Source organism: Globicephala melas, chromosome 5, assembly GCF_963455315.2.
Source record: "Globicephala melas chromosome 5, mGloMel1.2, whole genome shotgun sequence".
Classification (NCBI taxonomy): Eukaryota; Metazoa; Chordata; class Mammalia; order Artiodactyla; family Delphinidae; genus Globicephala; species Globicephala melas.
In genome coordinates, this window is record NC_083318.1 from 21342109 (window position 1) to 21352719 (window position 10611).

Genomic DNA, 10611 nt, shown 5'->3' on the forward strand with positions numbered 1-10611 from the left:
ACAAAGAGCCTGTGTGCCACAACTAAGACCTGGTGCAGCCAAAATAAAGAAATAAACAATAAATTAATTAATTTTTTAAAAAAAGTAAAGCAAAGATGCTGAGGATGAAAATCTTATTTTATTCCAGAAAGAAAGCTATTCATAGGCTACCTTTATGAGAAAACTAAATCTCTTCATGGTGATTAATTACTATGATATATTGAATGGAATATATGTATATACACACACACACATATATATATATATATTCAATTCTTTATTCCACAAAAGCAACATGTAAGAATTTGGGGGGATGGAGTATATATTTGTATAAAAAAAATCCTTTTTCAAAAAGCATTGGGCGATACCTTTCATATTTCTCTATAATTCTTTCCATGCTAGTCAAATGAGCTAGTAAGTACTCTAAAGATCTGTAGTGAATGCTGACTCTATTTTCCATTTTTATGCTTTACATGTCCACAGCATAACTGGTGCTAGGAAGAAACTGATTTCTTTTTGGCCTTGGGTCTAAATGCCAGTATCCATTTGGTCGGCTACGTCTTTCCAGGGAATGAAATCATTCCTTCGTCATGCAAAAGAAACTACTAGAAAACAAAATTGTCGAAGGAGAGTTATAGTTCCCTAAAATGGAAAAAGAGAAACTACTTTGTGAGAGTGGGAGTTTTTCCAAAATGTAGAGGTATAAAACTAGTTGGAAATGTAAAATAAAACAAAACAATACTGACTTCAGGATAATGGATACTTCTGTAGATGGAAGGAAGGGAATGGGATAGAGGAAAACTGAAAAAGAAACTTCAAGCATATGTATATTATTTTATTAAAGATTTTTAAATGCTAACATTCTGCCATAATGCTTCAATTTTTTTAAGAAATAAAATGTTAACAGGTAATTTTATTACATAAATACCCACAACATACTCATGCATACACACACATATATACACATGTTTTTATATATAAACATATAAAACATTATTCAATGAATAAATAAGACTACAGAAATTTTTATCATTCAGCACCTTATTCTTTTCCTTAACATATGTTTTTGTGATTTCTGTAAACTGATACATGTAGGCCAAATTCACTCAGTCTAGTTGCTGTATAGTAGTATTCCATTATATGAATAATTCATTAATCAAGTATATATATATGTTTACCTTGATCAAACTTTCTAGAGGCTTGCCTAGTTACTAGCTTTCAAAAGATCCAATTTTTAAAAGTATCTCATTAGTGTTTTTCCTAGGTTATTAATTTGTATGTTGTTTTTATAATTTCATTGCTTCAACTTTCTTACTGTTCTTTTGATTTCTTCATCTAGCTTCTTGGATTACATGCTAGCTCATTTATTTGTAATAAATATATTTAAGACTATTCATAACTTGTAGGTACTGCTTTAGCTACATCTCATAAATTTTCTTAATTTTTATTAGTATTTTAGTTTTTCAATCATCATTCAGTTAATAAATTTTATAATTTTCTTTGTGAATTATTCTTTAATCCGTTCATTGTTGAGGCTTTTTATTCTTCCAGGTTTTCCAACCTGTAGGATTTTCATTACTATTTGTAATACTTAATTTCTAATTTAGTTGCAGAGTGACCAGATAATATGTGAATAATTGTGATTCTTTATGACTGAAAGTATATAGTAAATTTTAAACATTTAAAATGTTGAATGCATGTTTTAGAAGAATGCATATTCTCTGTTGGGTTCTCTTTTGGGTACAGAGATATATATATTTAAAATCATGCTATATGTGTTACTCAAATCCTCTCTGTATATTCTCCAATAAGTAGTTTCTAAGAGATGTGCTAAATTCTGCCATTATTATAATAACTTTGTCAATTTTATTTTGCAGTTCTAAGTTTTTGTAGTTTTTTGTGTTTTGGGTGTTTTACAGTTTAAGTCTGTATTTAGTATACACAAATCTGTAATTTTTATACTCTTTTCAAATATTCTTTATACATGTTAATGCTTTTGCAAATTCTAGTTTGAGTGATATTGTTATACCAGCTCTTTTTTGCTCCATATATGCCTGGCACATCTCTTTTTCTTTTTTTCTTTTCAAATTTTGTTTTAGGGTGGGTGTGCACGGGTGTGGCAGTGAATGTGTGTGTTTGTGTCAGTGTCTACTATAAAGAGCATATAACTGATTTTTTTATATCCAAGCTAATAATTTGATTTTTAATTTAATCAGAATCATGTAATCCATTTACATTTATTGTCACTATAATGTATTTGGAGTTACACTGACCATTTTATTTCATGGTTTGGTTTCATCAGCGATTTCTCATGGCTTCATTTCTCCTCCTTTCCTAACTTTTCTTGGATTGGTAAAGTGTACATTAGGCTTTTCCCTATTGATTTTTACGTATACATATTAAAATTTCTCAGCCATTACTTCTTTGAATATGCTGCTAAAACATTCCTCTTTATCTTTTGCTAGAATCCCATTAAAATTCCATTAAACAAGGATTCTTGAGGAACACTGTATCTCAACAACTTTTTCAATTTTTTTCTTTATGCTGCATCCTGGGCACAATTCTTAGTTCTCTCTTCCAGTTTATTAAGTCTTTAACTTTATTCATTCCAGAGTTTATACTTTCAGTTTTATGACTTTTTTAATGCTGATATATTTTCTAGGGTTACTAATTGGATCTTTTTCCTGTTCATATGATTTTATATATTTTTTTTAAATTTTATTTATTTATTTATTTATTTTTGGCTGCATTGGGTCTTTGTTGCTGTGTGCAGGCTTTCCCTGGTCGCGGCGAGCAGGGGCTGTTCTTCGTTGTGGTGCGTGGGCTTCTCATTGCAGTGGCTTCTCTTGTTGTAGAGCACAGGCTCTAGGTGCGCAGGCTTCAGTAGTTGTGGCACATGGACTCAGTAGTTGTGGCTCACGGGCTCTAGAGCACAGGCTCAGTAGTTGTGGGGCATGGGCTTAATTGCTCTGTGGCATGTGGGATCTTCCTGGACCAGGGCTCGAACCCGTGTCCCCTGCATTGGCAGGCGGATTCTTAACCACTGTGCCACCAGGGAAGCCCTGATTTTATATTTTTTTAATAGAGATTATTCCTTCCTTTTCCTCTTTGATACTGGTACCAAGAAATAGGATGCTTCTGGGGGTGGGATGAATTGGGAGATTGGGATTAACATACATACACTACTGATACTATGTATAAAAGAGAAAACTAATGAGAATCCACTGTATAGCACAGAGAACTCTACTCAGTGCTCTGTGGTGACCTAAATGGGAAGGAAATCCAAAAAAGCGGGGATATATGTGTACGTATAGCTGATTTACTTTGCTGTATAGTAGAAACTAACAACATCGTAAAGCAACTATACTCCAATAAAAATTAAAAAAAAAAAAAAAGAAGTAGGATGCTTCTGTAACTAATACCTAAAAATGTGGAAGGAGCTTTGCAACTGGGTAGTGAGTAGAGACTGGAGGAGTTTTTGAGATGCATGCTAGGAAAAGCCTGGATTGCTGTGAAGGCAATATTGGTAGAACTACAGACATTAGAGGTGATTCTAGTAAGGGTTCAAAAAGTAAAGAAGAGACCTTGAGAGACAGTCTGTATCTTCTTAGAGAATACATAAATAACCATGAATAGAATGTTAGTAGAAATATGGATATTAAAGGTCATTCTGGTGAGGTCTCAGATGGAAATGAAGAACATGTTATAGAAAACTGTAAGAAAAAATAACCATGTTATAAAGGGCAAAGAACTTGGCTGATCTGGTGTTCTGGTGTTTTGTGGAAGACAGAACTTGCAAGCAGTAAGATTGAGTATTTAGTTCAGTGGCAGTGATTTCCACTACTAGGTCTTCTGGCTCACTGATCCATGCCTCTGTATCATTTAGTCTACTGTTGATTCCTTCTAGTATATTTTTCATTTCAGCTATTGTATTCTTCACCTCTGTTTGGTTGTTCTTTATATTTTCTCTTTGTTAAAAACGTCTAACTTCTCGCTCTGTGCATCCATTCATACTGTGGAAAACAGTATGGCGGTTTCTCAAAAAACTAAAAATAGAACTACCGTATGACCCAGTAATTTCACTCCTGGGTATATATCTGAAAAAAAACAAAAACACTAACTTGAAAAGTACATGCACCTCAATGTTCATAGCAGCATTAATTACAATTGCCAAGACATGGAAGCAACCTATGTGTCCATCGACAGATGAATGGAATGTACATACATACAATGGAATACTACTCAGCCATAAAAAAGAATGAAATTTTGCCATTTGCAGCAACATGGATGGACCTGGGGGGCATTGTACTAAGTGAAGTAAGTCAGACAAAGAAATACTGCATGATATCACTTACACGTGGAATCTAAAAAATACAACAGACTAGTGAATAAAACAAAAAAGCAGCAGACTCACAGACATCGAGAACAAACTAGTGGTTACAAGTGGGGGGGGGAGGGGCGTGATAGGGATAGGGAATTAATAGGTACAAGCTATTAGGTATAAAATAAGCTACAAGAATATATTGTACAACATGGGAAATATAGCAAATATTTTATAATAACTATAAATGGAATATAACCGTTACAAATTGTGAATCACTATTATTATACACCTGTAACTTATATAATATTATATAGCAACTATACTTCAATTAAAAAATGAAATTTAAAAAAAAATGGGTCTTTAGCTGAGGAGATTGCTGAGCAAAACTGTTAAAGGAGCAGCGTGGTTTCTCCTGACTGCTTATAGTAAAATGAAAGAAGAGGGAGATGAACTGAAGAAGGAATTGTTAAGCAAAAACGAACCAGAACTTGAAGACTTAGAATATTCTCAGTCTACCCGTTTTACAAAATATGAGAAGGCTTGTTCTGAAGAAAACACTGAGGGTATGGCTAAACAACCATTTGAAAGGAAGATTAGCAGGGATTAGAATCACAAATTTATTCGGCTAACTCAGCAAAAACCAGGAATAGAGATGGGATTTTACTAGCAGAAACACTGCCAGTTAAGGAGACTGAGACAGGATGAAATGAAAGAAGGCTGTCAAACTTCTTAGATTCTACAAGGTGGGGCCATAGAGCTATTTGGTTGCAAATGTATACTATTCTTTAAGAAAAGGGAAGACTGACTCCAAAGGCCATTCAGAGATCATCAGGGCTGCCTCTACAGCTTCAAAGAGTGGCAGCATCACCTTGGTTTCAACAGGCCATACAGCCTCCAACTGAAGCCTTGGAGATGAGACCCCTACCTGGCAGAGCCAAAGGACTGCCACCCCAGTGGGTCCAGAAGCTGGGACAAGGAGCCAAAGAGGATTATTCCCAAGCCTTAAAACCTAATGGAATTTGCCTTGCTAGGTTTTGGATTTGCTTGGGACCTGTCACTCCATCCTTCTTTCTTCTTTCTTTTTTTTGGAGTGGGAATGTCTATGCCTTCCCACCACTGTATTTCAAAAGCACATAAATTGTCTGGTATCACAGTTTCACAGCTGGAGAGGAATTTTTGTTTCAGGATGAACTGTACCTTGAGTCTCATCCATATCTGATTTAGATGATATTTAGATTAGACTTTGTACTTAAGACTTAGAGTTGATGCTAGAATGAGATAATAAGGCTTTGGGGGCTGTTGGGACAAAATGAATGTATTTTGCACATGATAAAGACATGAATTTGGAGCAGCTAGAGGCATATTGCTTTGAACTGAACTGTGTCCCCTCTCCAATTTTATATGTTGAAACACTAATCCCCCATGTGACTGTATTGGAGATAGAGCCTTTAAGAAGATGATTAAGGTTAAATGAAGTCAGAAGGGTGGTAATCTGATATATTGGAACTGGTGTCCCTATAAAGGAGGAAGAGACATCAGATTCTCTCTCTCTCTCTCTGACATGTGAGGACAAAGTGAGAAGGTAGCCCTCTGCAAGCTAGGGAGAGAGCCCTCACCTGCCAGGACCTTGATCTTGGACTTCCCAGCCTCCAGAACTGTGAGAAAATAAATTTCTGTTGTTTAAGCCATCCAGTCTATGGTATTACATTATGGCAGCCTGAGCAGACTAAGACAGGATTTTAAACAGACTTAAAAGTCATTTTGAGGCTGCTTTTTTCATTTTTATCTGGAATGAATTCATCTTCTACTGGTTATTTTTTTACTGTCTTCATATCTCTCATATATTTTATTTTAGTTTGATGGCTCACCTTGAATAAAATTTTTTAAAGCTCTTTCTCTGCCCTTGCCATTCTCATTTAATGTTCTTCAGCTGCCCACTATCTAGCCTCCTGAAGCTACAAGCCTAAAGAAAGATTTTTTTATATCAGTAGCACAGAGCTTCATCAGCATGAATATTGGGAATATCAGAGTCAGTCCCATTGCTTCAAGGCTAAGTCTACTTCCTGTCTTATAAATGGTTCCCTAGGCAGTTTTTCGGTGTTTTTTTGCCTACTTTATTTATAACAACTTAGGATTTTCTGGTCTCTAGTTAGTAGATCAGAGCTATATACTAGGTAGTCACAGCTCCTGGACTGCACACTTGCATCATTATATGATTGTATTAATCATGTCTTATTTTTTGTATTCTGACGCTTTGACATCTGAGATTTTGCTAGCTTGAAAGAACTGCCCTTCCCAGTGTTAGCCAATTCTTAGAGATAATAAACAACTCTCCCTTGTGTGTACCTTTCAAATGTAAACCAAACAATCCAGAACCCATATCCCCAACCACCTCCTTTTTTGGTCTCTTACACTCCAGGCCAATATCCCCTTGTCCCAATCACTCCAATGGTTACGTACTAGACAATGAAGGCCTGTGCCCCCAGAGACTGCTGAAATTATTCAAACTAGCCAATCCTAAACCTGCTTACGCTGCCTCACCTTCCCATGGAAACCACAGTAAAGGCTCTTCCCCATGACTGCCCCCACGCCTCCAGCCTCCTGACCAACTGTGGTGCTTCCCCGTGTGGCCCCCCCACAGGGTGTACTGTGCCTCCTGTTTCTAGGGATCTGTGAGAGTTCTCGCTTCATAAAACACTCATTTCCAAGTTTGCGAGTCTTACCATACTTGATTAAAATAAATCCCAAGTATCATCAAAACTATGATGTACTACTTGAATGACAGAAAAATTAAGTAACTAGTGGTAGTGGAAAACATGTGTCTCTGTACTTGGTTAACTCTAGTCCACTGAACACCATAATTGTAAAGTTTTGGAGGTTTGGTAATGTGTGCTTTTATAACATTGTGAACCCAGTAGTTCAAATCAATATTGGATTATTACTTTAAAAATGTAATTGCATTAATAATACATAGATTAAATATGAGGCCTAGAGGAGAAAATAGCACAAAGTACTTTTCTAATTGAAAAAAAAAATTTGCTCTCCCATTACCTCCTGAATCAAATAAAGCTTCCTTATTTTACACTTAATTTTAAACACTCAAAATGTGTTGGGGAAAGTTCTAATGCTGAATGTTCAAAGATGATCCAGAACTTCAGGTGCCCTGCCTACAATAATGCTTCTCAATCTATCCAAATTTATTTCAACTACTCATTACACAGGCTCTTCATTTCACACTGGTCAGTCTCCCACTATCAATTTCAGTCATTCCTGCTCCAGCACTTGTCCTCACGCCGTCACCACTCCTAGATGGTTCCCTTCTTGTCCTCTTCCCTAGTCCAAATTCAACATATCCAGTGTTGGCTTCTCAGTGAAGGCTGTCTTGATTTGTTCAGTCACACTGTCATTTACTCTTCCGATTTTCTATAGCCCTATAATCGTTTTCACATAATTTTTGTGAAATGTAGTCTTTAAGGCAAGCACTTTTTTTTTAATTTAAAAATTTCTGAAATTGAAATACTTCTCTATGTATATAGGTGTTTTTGTTTTTTTTTCCCCAGTGATTCTCTATCCCCAACCAAATATGTTTAAATGAATAACACATATAATCCATGGGTTCTAGAAATTGAGAAAACAGGAAATACTGACTTCTTAGTGGTTCTCAGGTGGTCCTCCACAGCACCTCCTGGAGCCACCAGAAGCAGGGCTGAAGCAGTGGGAAATTGAGGCAAACCAATGGAGCCCTGCTCTGGTCTTTCCTACAACCTTGAACGAGCACCTCAACTTATTTTTTTTTTTTTTTGGTAATATTTGCTTTATTATTTTACTTATGCATCTGAACACAAAGTTTTGTGAACCTGAAAATATTTATGGAAATGCTTAGTATTTTTAGCTTTGTCTCTCTCATGAGAGTCCAGGCTTCTGCACCCAAAGGGCCTGGCACAGTTATGGCTAGATAATTGGGTCAGCTTGTTCCTGACTGGTTCGTGTGCAACACGCAGACTGCATCCACAGTGATCATTTCTCTTCATCTTTTCAAACAACTCTATGCCAGTCTCCTAAATGTTAGTTCCTTTCTGTGTTCTATCATTTTCTTAAAAAATGGTGCCTTGGGCCTCCCAGAATGAACATGAATTATAGCTCTATTATGTCTTTATAGATAGAAAGCTTATCTTTCTTGCCAAAGCACACAAATGGATTTTAAAGAGATCTGTTAATGGCTATAATTTAAGATCAGGGGGTATTATCCTTGAGATAAGATTAGAATTTGGCAGGAAAAAAACACAACTTTTATTTAGAAACTTGGCATCTTGAACATAGAATTTTAGTGCGGCAGAATTTCAAGTTAGACACTTGCTTGGGATGCAAGAAGTAAAAGTTGGAAAACTAGGAGTAGATGAAATTTTAAAAGACTAGGTAGTGAGTGAATTTACACCTTCAACTGTTGTCTACTTTTCCCCCTTTATTTTGTTGTACTGAAATTTGTTTATTTATTTGTTTATTTCAGGCAAAGAGAGAGAGAAAGCGTACACAGGCATTTTATTGTAAGAAACTAGCTTACACATTCATGAGGGCTGGAAAGTCTGAAATCTGTAGGGCAAGCTGACAGCCTAGAAATTCATGTAAGAGTTAATGTCACAGTCTTGAGTCCGAATTCTGAAAAATGGTCAGGCAAGTGGGAAACTCAGGCAGGGTTTCTACATTGGAGTCTTGAGTCTGAATTCCTTCTTCTTTGGAAACTAGACTAATTGACCAAACTACTGTTCACCATAGCCTAGTCAAGTTGACATACAAATTTAACCATCACAGTGTCTTGTTACCTGTTGGGCTCTGTTTTCTGAAATCTTTTCCTCAGTCTGCTCTACTCTGTTCCACCTGACTCTACAAAGTAAAATGCAACTTAATTTTAGCCTTTTAAGGGTCTCCAATTTGCTACAGACCTGAAATCCCTGAACTAATCTGGATTTCAGAGAGCTTCTGGATGATACAGCTACACAGACCAAATCCCCAGGAGCACTGTGTGTCAGAGGCTTTCCTGGCTGGTAGGTTTGGTGGAAGAGAAAATGGAGAGAGAAATGGATTATGTGAGGCAGGCTGACCCCCAAATTTTAATACAGACTTGTCACTGAATCAGTATTATTATGGATGGTATATCATTTATGTCATTATTGCTATAAGTAAATTTTCATGAAGACTTTGAAGCAGTCCATTGGCGAGGTACATACGTCAAGAATGTGGGTAAGGGTGGATCTGAACTGCTCTTTCATCCTTTGTTTGGAATCTCAGTGGTCATCTCCATGGATTTGTTTAGAGCAGAACTGAGCTCCCAAAATGACATAATTCAAGCTCCCAAAATGACATCTGTCCAAATGAACACAAGCGGCTGCATAAAATGAGCACTAAAAAATGAGGTTAACCATTGTAGTAACGCTTTATGAGCTCTCGCATGCTGCTTAAGTTTTTCTTCCAGTGCCATGGTAACAATAAAACTTACTTGTAGAGTTCATGTCTGTTTAAAAAGCAGCACGTATGCATTTCCACATTTGATTCTCCTTCCAGATAACACTATGGACAAAATGCTGCTGTTCTATAGATATGTAACTGGAGATTCAGAATTCAGATTTCACTTGCTGAAGGACAAATAGTAAATACTGGTGTCAGAACTAGATCACAGCTTTTTCCACTACATCATCTAGTCTGTTAAACATTCATAATTCCTGTCCTGGGAAATAAAAATCATTATGCTTCTAAAGTAAGTTATGGACAAGCAGCACTGAGCTACTTGTTTTAGAGGTAGGAGTTCTGACAAATTAAAACACAAACAAACAAAAAAACCTGTGGCACTACTTTGAAAGTCTCTTATTGTGAATTGCCAGAGAAAAAATAAAATTTCCATGAATCTCACTGATTTAAAATGTAACATTAAAAAAAAATGGAAGAAAGGAATGATGTTTTTCAGTTAGGATAATAAAGGAAGCAATTTTCTTTTGTGCCTGGTAATTACATTGAAAACACAACTGCAAGTCAAATTTAGCTGGACCTTTGACGAAGTAGAGCATGTAAGAGACTCATTGATGGATTCTGAGGATCAGCTTGATCTTTCCTCCTTTCACAGATATCAAAAGAGTTCTTGTTACTTGAGAAGGAAAAGCTGGATTCAACAATGGCTGAAATGAAAGGCACCAGGAGCAGAGTAGCTGCCTCTTCAATATTTCCTAATTGGGTGTCCTGTCTCCAACTAGATACTCTTCTAATTGATTCTTCAAAATCTTAATTCCAATAATTAAGCCAGTCAGACACTAGAAAGA